At 43.1% G+C, this 13,223-nt stretch overlaps 1 long non-coding RNA gene across 15 annotated transcripts in view; it reads right to left on the bottom strand.

Moving 5' to 3' along the window:
• LOC149119652 (uncharacterized) overlaps positions 1-13,223 on the bottom strand; it is a 91,753-nt gene that overhangs the window by 44,583 nt on the left and 33,947 nt on the right. The gene's annotated exons all lie outside the window — the stretch shown is intronic.

Consider the following 13,223-nt stretch of genomic DNA (forward strand, 5'->3'; position numbering starts at 1 on the left):
AGAGAGAGGTCTTCCATCTGCTGGTTCACACCCCAGTTGGCTGCAACGGGTAGAGCTGAGCTGATCCGAAGCCAGGAGCCAAGAGTTTATTCCGGGTCTCCCACGTGGGTGCAGGAGCCCAAAGACTTGGGCCATCTTCTGCTTTCCCAGGCCATAGCAGAGAGCTGAATTGGAAGTGGAGCAGCCAGGACTTGAACCAGCGCCCATATGGGATGCTGGCACTGCAGGCAGCAGCTTTACCTGCTACGCCACAGTGCCAGCCCCCATACTGCCAGCTTTAGTGAGCAGACTGGTCTGTGCCCATGAGACCCCTTGGAAATATCCCCTGGCTTCTCATAAGTCAGGGCAGCAAGTACTAGGGAGGTGATAGAGGTGAAGAGGCAGGCATTCAGAGTGACACAGCTGTAGATTAAGGACATCAAATGAAACAGTAATAATATAGAGATGAATAAGGGACCAGTTGTGGAATTCCTAGCCCCTTCATTTCCAAGTATTGAGGGTATTTTGGGAACTGACTATTTAGTTTAGTTTTGCTAAGGTACTTAGCCATGAAAAATGAAGGACAATCAGGAAAATGTTAGTGTGGGTACCTATTCTAAAAATGATGCTGGCCTCCCCCTGGAGGCACAGGCAGAAACAGATGGGATTTTCCTTCTCTCAAAACAGTCGCAGTAATTTGATACACATATTTCCCAAGAATAGCTCAATTATCACCTACATGGGAGCAGGGGTGGGGGTGGTTATCTAGGGGGGCAAGAGTGGTGCCTCAAGAATAAAGCTGATCCACCTGGCAGGATAGCACTCACGTTGCAACTAAAAACCTCTTCCTCTATACCTCTCATTCTGGTGAAAAAAAAAAAAAAAAAAAAAGAATATGGAAGATCTCTCTGTGACTCTGCCTTCTAGATAAATAAAAACCTAAAAAAAAAAAAAAATCCTAGAGGTGAGAGTTCAGGACTATGGACATGCACCATGACATTTCTGTGATGTGGAGTAGGCTTTTACAAAATCTAAAACTCCTTTACAGAAATAATCCCTTCCCAGAACTTATATATGTTTGTTTATTCTCTACTACGGGGTGGAGAATCTCTAGCACACAGCCAGGTAAGGCCCATAAAATCATTTGGTCTGGCCCTGCCAAGGTAACTGCAGATGGGCCTTGAAATTCAACAAATCTACAGCAGCCTCATTTTTAAGTTGATTATTTTGTATGGCCTATGAAGGATGTTATAAATATCCAAATAGCCCTTGGCTGAAAAAAGGTCCCCTTCCCTTGGTCTAATGCATTAAAGCCACCTCTGCGGATGGCAGGTGTTTGGAACCTGGAACTCATCTGTAAGTGAAGAGGTCATTTCACTTATATTTTGGCTGTTGTTGCACCTGTTATCATTGGTTCTTTTTTTTATTTTATTTTTTGACAGGCAGAGTGGACAGTGAGAGAGAGAGACAGAGAGAAAGGTCTTCCTTTGCCGTTGGTTCACCCTCCAATGGCCGCCGCGGCCGGCGCGCTGCGGCCGGCGCACCGCGCTGATCCGGTGGCAGGAGCCAGGAGCCAGGAGCCAGGTGCTTTTCCTGGTCTCCCATGGGGTGCAGGGCCCAAGCACCTGGGCCATCCTCCACTGCACTCCCTGGCCACAGCAGAGAGCTGGCCTGGAAGAGGGGCAACCGGGACAGAATCCGGTGCCCCAACCGGGACTAGAACCCGGTGTGCCGGCGCCGCTAGGCGGAGGATTAGCCTAGTGAGCCGCGGCGCCGGCTGGTTCTTTTTTTTTTTTTTTTTGACAGGCAGAGTGGACAGTGAGAGAGAGAGACAGAGAGAAAGGTCTTCCTTTGCCGTTGGTTCACCCTCCAATGGCCGCTGCGGCCGGCACACTGTGGCCGGCGCATCGCGCTGATCCGATGGCAGGAGCCAGGTGCTTTTCCTGGTCTCCCATGGGGTGCAGGGCCCAAGTACTTGGGCCATCCTCCACTGCACTCCCTGGCCACAGCAGAGAGCTGGCCTGGAAGAGGGGCAACCGGGACAGAATCTGGCGCCCCGACCGGGACTAGAACCCGGTGTACCGGCGCCGCAAGGCGGAGGATTAGCCTAGTGAGCCGCGGCGCCGGCATCATTGGTTCTTTATCTTTTTGTCCTTCCACTGGAACCAAATGCCTCCTGATTTATAATTATATCTGGTTGTCACACTCTTACTGCTCCCGCAAATCATCCTAAAGAAAAGGGGCAGCAAGAAGAGTTTTATTCTGGTACTCACTCCATCCTCAGTGAATGCAGCATTTTTCTCCTAAATATACTAAAGTAAAACTCCTGGGGATGTGGGTAACTGAGTAAGAAATCAGAAAAACAGGTTTGGCCCTAAAACATGTTTGGGTACCTCCTAAACTTTATTAAATCTATCAAAGTTAAAAAAAATTGGACTTTGTCAATAAGAGAATTTATTCCAAAGGATTATGTCAAGAGGAGGAAAGGGTTATTGCAAAAGCAAGAACCTCAGCAAGTGTTTCAAAGGTCAAGCAGGAAAGCGTTTTTTATTTTAAAGGCAGACATGAGTAAGCCTAGAAGAACAGAGTATGGGGAAGTGGGATCAAAGAGCATGGAGAATAGATAGCTGACCCTGGAATGTTTTTTTCTTTAAAGAATGGGCCTTTAAGGAGGGAGTGTATGCAGGTTCAGCTGAGGGTGGCCTGGGGGAAGATAGAGATGCCTAAGTAAAATTTGGTCAAGTAAAGGTACCAGGTATTGTTCCCATTGGTCTGTACAAACAGTTCAATCACTTACAAAACAAAGAACAGGAATTTGGAGGGTCTATGTCTGGCCTTGTTATAGATAAACTGGGGGAGAGGGGCAAGTATTCATGAGTTTTGTCTAAGTCATATGGGGAAAAGAGATTTTTTCAATAAGCCATTTCATGGAACACAAAATGGTGGAAAGGGTTCTTAATTGGCTCTGTTTTCAGGGAGAAAGGAGTTTAGACATAAGTCAATATTGTCAGTCCTTACTTTTGTTCAAAATGAATAAAATAGTATTTGTGGCTGAGTAACTCAGAGGTGACTGTAAGCCTCTTGAGTGAGTAATGAGAAGCAGGGTGTTTGAGGCCTTTCACTGGACTTCCTCAGCATCTAGACCATGGCTTGTCCAGGGAGAAATTCAGCCCATGCCTGGTGTGCTGTGGAGATGAGTCCTTTCCTGTAAAGTTTCTCCAGTTTCCAGTAAAATGATGAACTGAAGAATGGGAAAGACAAGGAGACTGAGTAAAGAGCATGCTTTAATAATCTGGATGGAAATGATAATAACAGGTGACATTTACTTAGCAATTCCCTTATACCATGTACCATCATCAAATATTGTACTTTGTTCCTCTAATTATACATAAAATATAACTGCTGGTGTTATAGGTAAGCAGATAGGGATTACAGAAAGAGCCAGAATATGTTACACACACTCCGCCCCCAGGGGTTGCTTCTAAAACTCCTCCCATGGCCAGCAACCCAAAATTGATAATGTAGCAAATCTGCTGCCTAAAACCAATGCCAGCTGAAAATATCCAACATGGCTGCAACCACATTCTGCCCTGACCTATAACCAATTATAACAGAATTACCATGGCTGACACTCTACTCAAATCATGCACCTGTGCCAAGATACTTATGAGATTTCATAAACAGACCAGAAAATGGGCAGCACCAAATTCCTGGAAACCTCTGCCCTTTCCTGGAAAACTCTACACAAAATACCACCCCCTGTGCCTCCAGATAACATAAAGGACTTCGAACCTCATGGGGTGCAGCTCACTCTAGAGCCTGCCCATATTTCATCTTGAATTTATAGTTTTGCTTTGCATCTTGTTCCCCTGCTAACCTTTATCTGTGTCTCATCCTTGAAATCATTCCTGCATTGGAAACAAGAACCTGGATGGACATACCCCACAACACTGGGGGTGGGGACATTTGTAATGGAAAGTAGAGTGTGAGGTTGATCAGTAAACCAACTGCTTAGAATCCTGCTAGCTATTCCCAAGTCCAATTTCATCTGCTCGATGCCTGAAAAAGCCAAAAATTCATGGGGAAAGTGTTAAAGCAAAGAAAACAAGTGTATTCAGAGTTTTGGTAAACTGTGAAGGTCAAAGACTAGTGTCCTAGAGAAACCATCTTGCCTGTGCATTATATCAGTCTATTTTTAAGTACAAGTGGGAGATAAAAGTGAGGAGGCAAAGGCAACAGGTGATGAATCACTTCAGACACCTCTGAATGCCAGCAAGGGTCCAAGAAGGATCATGAAACTCTGTTCTTGGATAGTTGACTTTGGAAACAGAGGTCTTGTCAAGCTGCTCCTATAAATCCTTAACAAAAAAATCATTATTTCTGTGCATGCCTCTGTATGTCCTCGGGGGAGGCAAGTTCCAGGTAAGGGCCTATTTGCAGAAACCTCAAGTTGCAAGCAGAATACCTCTAATGACTAGCACGTCTGTGTGCAAGGATGAACAGAAACAGTCTAACCCTAAGGTTAAGGTAGCAAAGGAGACAGAGAAAATATGAAGGCAGAGATGCCAAGCTTTCTCACCCTGTTTCACTTCAAGTCATTCCAAGACCTAAAGCCCCAGTATGAATCATGAAGTTATTTTTACTGACAGCTGGTGGTGCTCCTGCTCTCACAATCAGTTCCTTCTTTAACTTTTCTTCAACAGTCCAGAATACTCTTAATTTTTTAAGGTAAGTTTGCTCATTTTTATTTATTTATTTTTTTGACAGGCAGAGTGGACAGTGAGAGAGAGAGACAGAGAGAAAGGTCTTCCTTTACTGTTGGTTCACCCTCCAATGGCCGCCGCGGCCGGCGCGCTGCGGCCGGTGCACCGCGCTGATCCAATGGCAGGAGCCAAGTACTTATCCATGGGGTGCAGGGCCCAAGGACTTGGGCCATCCTCCACTGCACTCCCTGGCCACAGCAGAGAGCTGGACTGGAAGAGAGGCAACTGGGACAGAATCCGACGCCCCGACCGGGACTAGAACCCGGTGTGCCGGCGCCGCAAGGCGGAGGATTAGCCTAGTGAGCCGCAGCGCCGGCCACTCGTTTTTATTTTTAACAACTTTATTCAAGCCTACTTTACATACCACAAAGTTCTACCACATGAAGTATACAGTTCAATAATTGTTTTAGTAAATTCATGGCATTTTGCAACCATCACAACTATACAGTTTTAGAACATTTCCATTACTCCAGAAAGATCTCCAGTACTCATTTCCATTGAATCCATATTCTCACTACCAGTTCCAGGCAACCACTTGGTGTTCCAACTATCTCTACAGATTTGTCTCTTCTGTACATTTGTAAGTGTAGTAATACATATAACATATGTGGTTTTTAGTGCTTGGTCTACAGACTTGTAGCACCCCAGTCTTTGTAATTACCTAGTACACATTATACATCCCATAAATCAGTCCTTAGATACAATGTAAAAGGGAGAGGAACTTCAATCACCTTATGTTAGCTTATATTATATTATTTTATTTTTTTTATTTGAAAGGCAGAGTTACAAAGAGAGAGAGAGAGAGAGAGAGAGAAAGAGAGAGAAAGAAAGAGAGGCCTTCCATCTACCAGTTCACTCCCCAAATGGCCACAATGGCTGTGGCTGGGCTAGGTTGAAGCCAGGAGGCAGGACTCCCATGGGGGTACAGGGACCCAAGGACTTGGGCCATCTTACTGCTTTCCAAGGCTATGAGCAGGGAGCTGGATCGAAAGTGGAGCAGCTGGGACTCCAGCTGGCGCCCATATGGACGTTGGCACCACAGGTGGATGCTTAACCTACTATACCACAGCACTGGCTCCTCTAATCATTCTCAACTCCCATACCATTGCCTCTCTTCTTCCCTTCTCTTCCAGATGCCTATGTTTCTTATATAAGAAGCATACAGGCTGATAAGCATAATTTTCTCTAAAATGTGATGGCCACAAGGTTTCCCTTTTCTCAGAATTATTATCTGGAAAGTTCAACCCCTGGGTTCTAGGCCTCAGTTTCCCCGTTAATGAAATGTGGATAATAGTACATACTTCATTGAGTTATTGTGAAGATTGAATGAGTTTCTTTGTATAAAGCCCTGATTTCAGCGTCTGACACACAGTAAAAATTCAATAAACGTTTGCTGTTGTCACTACCATCATTAGGAAGCTCTCTGATGGTTCTAGGTGATGTGATTACTCCCATCTCCTCTCCACAACAGTGGCAGAAATCTGTGGGTAGGGTACCACATATGGCCTTGAATCTTTGAAGCATATCTGATTTGGGAAAGAGGACTTAACTTTCCACATTACCAAAGCCATGATCTCAGGTTCCTAGACAATAACAAACTTAAAATTAACTCCTTTCTCTAAGAATTAAACCAGAACTTTTATTTCCATTTTTTTTTGTTTTGTTTCTCAACAGTAGAAGGAAATATTAGCACTAGTATTAAGCTGTGAATGGGGAGGCTGCTGGTGATTTTCATTGTCCTCTTTAAACATCTCTGTATTTTGTGCATGCTGCTCTGCTTCTGATCCAGCTCCCTGCTAAAATGCACCTGGAAAAAACAGCAGAGTACTTGGGCCCCTGCCATCTACATGGAAGCCTAGGGTGGCACTCTGGGTAGAAGGATTATATATTGGTTTTCTTATTAATATTAAATCTATATTTATCAGGTTTTCAATAGGGCTCATGAATTGCTTTTTCTTTTTTCTTTTTTTTTTTTGACGGGCAGAGTGGACAGTGAGAGAGAGAGACAGAGAGAAAGGTCTTCCTTTTCCATTGGTTCACCCCCCAATGGCCGCTACGGCCAGAACTACGCCGATCCGAAGCCAAGAGCCAGGTGCCTCCTCCTGGTGTCCCATGTGGGTGCAGGGCCCAAGCAGCTGGGCCACAGCAGAGAGCTGGACTGGAAGAGGAGCAACCGGGACAGAATCCAGCACCCTGACTGGGACTAGAACCCGGTATGCCGGTGCTGCAGGCAGAGGATTAGCCTATTTAGCCTCAGTGCTGGCCATGAACTGCTTTTTCAATCATAAACAAAAGCTATTTAAAAAGATACATAAGAATTAGTAATGACATGGGAAAATATCACTGTATAGTTAAATGAACATTACATTAAATGCAAATAACTAAAAATACGGGAAAAGCTAGTAAAAATTCATCTAGAAATTGAAGTCTGGTAGTATGAGTGGGTGTTTTAGAATTTCTTCTGTGTTCAGTTGAACCTCTACAATGCATTCTTATTATTTTTATAATGAGAAAAGGTAAAGGCTATAAAATTAAATCTCAGTGTAAATATAGGTTAAAGGATGTGGGAATCATTCAAAGAAAGAGAAATCCTATGAAACACAGAAATATGTTTAAGCTTCCCTAATTATCAAAGAAATGCAAATTAAAACAATGCTGAGATGCAAGTTTTCACCTATCACATTGAGAAACAATTATTTTAAACATAATAATCAATGGAGGCAAGGATGCAGAAAAGTGTTTTATATCTACTCTGCTTGAAAGCATGTTTTTTCCTTCAAATGTGGCGGGTGGTGAGAAAGTGTGACTAGTTCTAGTTCATAGAGCACTGCTGCCATCTTCTGGAAGTAAATGAAATAATAAACAGATTTGAGGTGACTTTACCCCTAGACATTAAGGCCTTTGTGAAGGCCTTTCATCTGGTGACTAAAATAACTGTAATTCAGGTGATGGATATGTGGGGAAGAGCTAAATTTCTGTCAAGCAGATGGAGAGAGATCACTGCATAAAAGTTGAAGATGTAGAAGTTTTGTAGTGTGATAAGGGTCATCTGCATTTGCTGTCTTTTTCTCATATTCTATCATTTTTCATGTTTTCACATTTCCCCTCTGTCTCCTCTCCAAAGGCTGATGTTCGAGGGATTGTATCATAGGCCCTCTGCTCCTCTGCTAATGCAAAGATGTTAGCAAGTGACTAACATAAACGACCCTAACATTAATAATGGCTCAGGAAGAAATGCAAAAGGAATTTGCACTAATTGAAGAGTCCTGAGACTGAAGCTTTTTGAAGCACTGTAATAGTAGAGGTATTGGTAAAGAGTTGCAAAATGGTGGACTAGGAAGCTCCAAAATCTCTTCCCTCACATCTCAAACAAAACAAAACAAATAAAGAACGACCATAAAAAAAATGAAACAAATGTTCATTAGGTCCATTTGCTCTATAGTATGGCTCAATTCCACTGAACTTCCATTTTATCATGGCAGCATTCACAACAATCAAGATATGGAATCAAACAAAGTATCCATCAAGAGATAAAGAAAGAAAGTGTGGTAAATATACACAATGGAATATTATTCAGTAACAAAGAAGAATCAAACTTTGTCATTCGCAACACTATGGATGCTATTGGAAGCTATTGTTAAGTGAAATAAGCCAGACACGGAAAGACAAATATTTTTGCACACTCTCCCACACATGTACAGGCTAAAATCATTCAGTTTGAAAATAGAAGAGTGATCATTAGAGGGTGGGGATGGTGGGGGTTTGGACAGAGGGAGGCTGGATAATACGCACCAAATCAAAGTTAGATCGAAAGAATAAGTTCCTAGTGTTACATAGCACAGTAGGGTGACTATAGTTCACAATAATCTATTATACAGGTTCTAGCCCTGGCTGCTCCTCTTCCAGTCCAGCTCTCTGCTGTGGCCGGAGAAGGCAGTGGAGGATGGCCCAAGTTCTTGTGCCCCTGTACCCGCATGGGAGACCAGGAGGAGGCACCTGGCTCCTGGCTTCAGATCGGTGTAGTTCTGGCCGTAGTGGCCACTGTGGGGTGAACCAACGGAAGGAAGACCTTTCTCTCTCTCTGTCTGTCAAATAAATAAATAAATAAATCACACTATACATCATAAATATGTAAATTATGTTAATTTAAAAATAAAATAATTACTTCATTACTAAATAAAAGGAGAAATATAATCAAATAAAAAGATCTAATATTAAAGTAACAACAACAAACAAAACCAAGCAAGAACCCTCTGAACCAACTTTCCCAGAATCCAGAAAAAAAGTCAGTTTTATAGCAACCGAGCAAACACCCAATCCCCAAAAAAAAAAGAAAAAAGAAAAAAATCCATCTTCAAAATGATAGGAAAAGTTTGTGGTATTTTATTCATTCTTGCCCCACATCCTTTCCAGTGAGGTGGTGTTTCTGATCTTGAAGAGGTAGCACAAGTTCCCAATCCCCTTGTTTACAAATTAATGTGTACAACTGGTTCTACTTTGCTTGTGGGATAGCTGATGCAATGCACCCATCTCTGCCTAATTCGGAGCTAATATGGAAAAGTGGAAAAGCAGCAGGTACAACTCATAAAAGCTGCCATAAAACTACAGAACTGCAGACCTTTGGGGCAAGAGATATACAATAGACCATGCAGGGTGTGGAAGAGAAGCTGAGGAAAGGCTCTTTGGGAAATCAGGATATTAAAAGGGACAAAAAAATTGACAAAAACCACCCTGAGGAAGCCCAGATATAGAACTTACAAAGACAAAATCTTATACACAAGTGTCTTAAATATGACTAAAAGCTAAAGGCAACTATGCACAGAGAATTAAAGGAAAATTAGGAAAATGATCTAAGACCAAAATGAGAATAACAACAAAGAGATAGAAATGATAAAAAAGAACCAAACAGAAATTAGGAAACTGAAAAGTATGACTGAAATGAATAATTCACTACATGCACTCAACAACAGATTTAAGCAGGCAGAAGAATTTGAAGTTCACTTCAGTGAACTGAAGGCAGGATAACTGAAATTATCAAGTATGAGTCACAGATTAAAAAAAAGAATTAAGAAAAACAAATAGAGTTCAAGGGCCGGTGCTGTAGCACAGCGGGTTAAAGCCCTGGACTGAAGTGCTGGCATCCCATATGGGCGCCCATTCCTGTCCTGGCTACTCCACTTCTGATCCAGCTCTCTATTATGGCCTGGGAAAGCAGTAGAAAATGGCCCCTACAGCCACATGGGAGACCCGGAAGAAGCTCCTGGCTCCTGGCTTCGGATTGGCGCAGCTCCGGCCATTGTGGCCATCTGGAGAGTGAACCAGTGAATGGCTCTTTCTCTGTCTCTGCCTCTCTATGTTAACTCTTTCAAATAAATAAAAAAATACATCTTAAAAAAAAAGAAATAAAGTTTAAGAAAACTATTTAAAAAATTGGCTCACATAATTACAGAGGCTTGCAAGTCCAAAACCTGCAGGGTAGACCAGAAGGTTGAGAGTCAGAGATGTTGACCATGGAATTCAAGTTTGAAAGCTGCCAGGCTGGAGTCTGGAGAGAGATGTGATGTTACAGTTCGAGTCCAAGGGCTGTCTGCTACCGAATTCACTCTTTTTTGAGGAGGGTATTTTTGTTCTATTCTGGCCTTCAACTAATTAGATGAAGCTCACCCGCTGAACGGAGGACAATCTGCTTTACTGAAAGCGTACTGATTTACATGTCAATCTCAGCCAAACACACCTTCTAAATAACATCCAGAGTACTGGTTCACCACGTATCTGGACACCATGGCCTGGCCAAGATGATAGAAATGATGAATTTTATGTTAATGGATATTTTACCACAATCATTTTAATAAATCAGGAAAAAATTTAAGGAAAATGAGACCTGGTGGAGATGTGAAAAAAGTGGAACACTTCTGCACTGTTGTTGGGTATATAAAATGGTGCAGCTGCTCTGGAAAACACTTTGGCAGTCCCCCAAAAAGTTAAAAAATAGAATTACCATATGATCATTCCATTCCTAGTATTTATACAGGCATTATTCACAATAGCCAGAAGAAGAAAACGACCCAAACGTCCAACAAATGAATGGGTAAAGAAACGGTGATTTATACATATAATGGAATATTACTGGCATAAAAAAGGGCATTTTTAAAAAAGATTTATTTATTTATTTGAAAGGCAGAGTTACAGAGAGGCAGAAGGCAGAGAGAGAGAGAGAGAGAAGCCCTCCATCCACTGCTTCACTCCCTAAATGGCTGTAACAGCTGGTGCTGAGCAGATTAGGAGCCAGGAGCTTCTTCTGGTCTCCCATGTAGGTGCAAGGGCCCAAGCACTTGAGCCATCTTCTACTGTTTTCCCAGGCCATACCAGAGAGTTGGATCGAAAGTGGAGCAGCCGGGACTTGAACCAGTGCCCATATGGGGTACCAGCACTGTAGGCAGCAGCTTTACCTGCTATGCCACAGCGCTGGCCCAAGGAATGGAATTGATACATACCAAAACCTGGATAAATCTTGAAAACGTTATGCTCAGTGAAATAAACAAGAAAAAAGGACAAATATTATCTTAATTCTATTTATATGAACAGCTTAGAATAGGGAAATTCAGAGACTCAGAAAGTAGAATAGGAGCCGGTGCTGTGGTGTAGTAGGTTAAGGCTCCACCTGTGGCGCTGGCATCCCATACGGGCGTCAGCTTGAGTCCTGGCTGCTCTTCTTCCAATCCAGCTTTCTGCTAATGGTTTGGGAAAGTAGCAGAGGATGGCCCAAGTTCTTGGGCCCCTGGCCTCAGATAGGCCCCGGTTCCGGCTGTTGTGGCCATTTGGGGAGTGAACCAGCAGATGAAAGACCTTTCTTTCTGTCTCTCCCTCCCTTTGTCTGTAACCCTGCCTTTCAAATTAAATAGATAAATCTTTAAAATAAGAAAGTAGAACAAAGTTTATCAGCACAAGGGAGGAGATGGAAATGGAGTGTTAACTGTTTAACAGGTAAAAGAGTTTCTGTTTGAAATCATGCAAAAGTTCTAGATAGTGGTGATGATGGCACAACACTGTGAATATACTTAATCTGAATTATACACTTAAGCTGCCAAATGTTTTATTCTATATATTTGGGTACAATTAAAAAAAAAGAGTACAGTTCATAGGAGTAAAGAATTGAGCACTGGAATGAGAGGAGATTTTGATCAGGAAACAGAACTTTGGAGTTTAAGATTTGGAATACCATGTTATGACATGATAACAGGTATGGTCACTAGTGTGGGTGGGTAGTGTATTAGAGGTGAAGATGGCTACACATAAGGAGGATAACAAATGAAATAACAGGTTGTTGGGTGAGTTGGTGTCATACATACTAAATCTCCAAAGATGGTGGCAGTAGAGAGGAATATGACAGACAATTAGGTTCTAAAATACTTAATGAATATTGGATAAAGGACTGTATGTGATGGAAAAGAGGGACAAATGATAAATGAACAAACAGCATGAACCGCAAATGAGGCCTAGTAGTGAAGAAGAGTATGTTTAAAAGCAGAGATGGCCATTGCTTGTGACAGTTCTCTTGGGCCTATGCAAATTAGTTTGTCCCGTGAGGGTGTGGGAGCATTTTAGAAAGAATTCCTGGCTTTGCTAGCACCACTTAATCAAATTTAAAATTCCAAAGATAGTACCAGAAGTCTGTGACACAATCCTCCATAACAGCAAAGTTCCATAGAGACCTAACATGGAAGGATGAGGTCCCAGGATCCATACAGAAAGGAAGTCAGGAGAGAAGTCAGGCCAAAAAAAGAGGAAAAGCAGAATTTCCCAGTCTCCTGGGATTTTTGTGGTTATGTAGGAAAAGGACTAACCTAATTGCTCAAGGCCCTAACTCAGAGTAGCCTTTCTCGTCTGCATTCTACTGCTGGTACTGTTCTATTCTATTAGGCCTTGTAGTTTCTATTTTAAAAATATTTATTTTATTTATTTGAAAGAGAGAGGTAGAGACAGAGAAAGGTCTTCCATCCACTGGTTCACACCCCAACTGGCTGCAACAGCCGGAGCTGCACTGATTCGAAGCCAGGAGCTTCTTCCCGGTCTCCCATGTGGGTGCAGGGGCCCAAGAATTTGGGCCATCTTCTACTGCTTTCCCAGGCCATAGCAGAGAGCTGGTTGGGAAGAGGAGCAGCCGGGACTAGAACCGGCACCCATATGAGATGCCGGCGCTTCAGGCCAGGGTGCTAACCAGCTGCGCCACAGCGCCAGCCCCTGCCTTGTAGTTTCTATGATGATCCTAATTTTAAGAGTCCAGGGGCCGGCGCCGCGGCTCAGTAGGCTAATCCTCTGCCTTGCGGCACCGGCACACCGGGTTCTAGTCCCGGTCGGGGTGCCGGATTCTGTCCCAGTTGCCCCTCTTCCAGGCCAGCTCTCTGCTGTGGCCCAGGAGTGCAGTGGAGGATGGCCCAGGTGCTTGGGCCCTGCACCCCATGGGAGACCAGGAGAAGCACC

Source organism: Oryctolagus cuniculus, chromosome X (genome assembly GCF_051225735.1).
Source record: "Oryctolagus cuniculus isolate XC-2025 breed Fujian yellow rabbit chromosome X, ASM5122573v1, whole genome shotgun sequence".
In the NCBI taxonomy this organism is placed as follows: Eukaryota; Metazoa; Chordata; class Mammalia; order Lagomorpha; family Leporidae; genus Oryctolagus; species Oryctolagus cuniculus.